This window comes from Seriola lalandi, unplaced genomic scaffold (genome assembly GCF_002814215.2).
Source record: "Seriola lalandi dorsalis isolate HSWRI2012SDOR001 ecotype SW California unplaced genomic scaffold, Sedor1 jcf7180002054907, whole genome shotgun sequence".
Classification (NCBI taxonomy): Eukaryota; Metazoa; Chordata; class Actinopteri; order Carangiformes; family Carangidae; genus Seriola; species Seriola lalandi.
In genome coordinates this window covers 396641-398378 of record NW_019525459.1, presented here as the reverse complement: position 1 = coordinate 398378, position 1738 = coordinate 396641, and positions in this window count along the sequence as shown.

The window sequence follows — 1738 nt, the reverse complement described above, 5'->3', positions numbered from 1 at the left end:
ACACATGAACACAATACAAATTCAAATAATAATAGTATAAAAATAGATAAAATAAATAAATAAAAATAAAAAATAAAACTGGACACACCGCCCCTCTACAAAACCACAAGCTTCAGTGATGAAGATTGATTTTGCTTTTTAATGGTTCAAATTCAGCCATTTCATTTAAAGGGAACCTGGGGCTTTTTGGTCCCTGGGGTTCCTAACCCTGTAACCAGGGGCAGTTGTCTGCTTTGTCCAGTTGGAAGTTGAAGTTCTCAATATCAACTTAAAATATGATGTTAGTGTTGTTTCTACAGCACCTACATGCTTAAAAAAAATCAGTTATTTGGAGGTTTAATGACTTTATAAGGCACTAATACCTCAGCACTGCTGGTTTGTCAGCTTGTGTTGGAGCAATTCTGCCCCCATGTGGTCAAAAAACTACTAACACAGCTCTATAAATGATCTAACACTGGAAAATGACAGCAGCTGAGTGATGCTGAAGCAAAACACAGACACGCCCAGTTATGGGGTTGTAGTTTTCAGCACCTCATGTCGAAGGCTGGACAACAAACTAGTTAAAGTGGCAATCTCCTCAGTTGGCTCAGTCATTTGCAGCATCAAAGTACAATATAAACTAAGGTGGGTCCTGCATTAGGCCTGTTAGCTATAGTTATCTGGTCATGTCTTGTGGAAGATCCCTTGGTGAAAAACTAGTTTCATTATTTTTGTTCTTGTTTCCTTCGTATGAGCATATTCTTAAATAAAGTTGTGTTTAATCAAATTAACACAAACTAAGACATTTAGTACTGCTGCAGCTCAGAAGGTCTGGTTGACAGGATTTAATGGGAACTTGGAAGAAGCAGGAAACATAATCAGGAGGGTCAAACCTGAACTGTCAGTGTCTAGAGACGTCAACGTGGTACAAATTTGCTCGCTCACATTTTTTTCATCCAATTGTTTTTGTTAAGTTTATTTGTCTTTTTGTTGTTGGAAGTGATAAAACATTAATACAAAATAAACTGACATGTAAGCTTCAAGGATTTCATTCTATAGCCTTATTAACATCACAGTAAAACAAGGGGTATATCGCTGCGTGTTCCACGTTTCTCAGCGCAGTATTTACCACTCCATTTAGTACAATGCTGCTGTTTCTAGCAGCAGATCATAATGAGTCAGTCACGGTGTTTGATGCACAGGAAAGCAGTTTTTCCCACGATAATGTGAACACATCATATGACTGCAAAGCAAAGCAGCACTGAACCGAACAAAAGATAAAATATCTTGCATTTGACAAGAAGGCATGGCCATTGTGTTTTGCTTTTTGTTCTGATTTAACCTGAAACTGTAAATAAATGAAAGTGAAAGTATATCAGTCATACATGGGCCTTCTGACAAAACAAGGTATAGCTGGTGTGCACTTGTGGAATGGATGGAGCACATGTAATGACAAATAATGTTTAATTGTCTGGAAGTGGTTTCTAAGAACCCTTGAACTAAACATAGAAATAGTTCTGTTCACAGCAGCTAATAGTGTCATTTAATACAGCGCCCCCTGGAGGTTCAGAGTGGTAAACACAACACAGAGCTTTGGTTGCTTGTTTTATTGCTGTGATGTTATGACTGCTATAGAATTAAACATATTTACATCCATGAAGCTTACACGTTTTAGTTTTTATTGTGTATTAATAATTTATGAGTTCAACAAGAAAAAGACAAATAAACTGAACAAAAAAACAATTGGATAAAAAAAAAA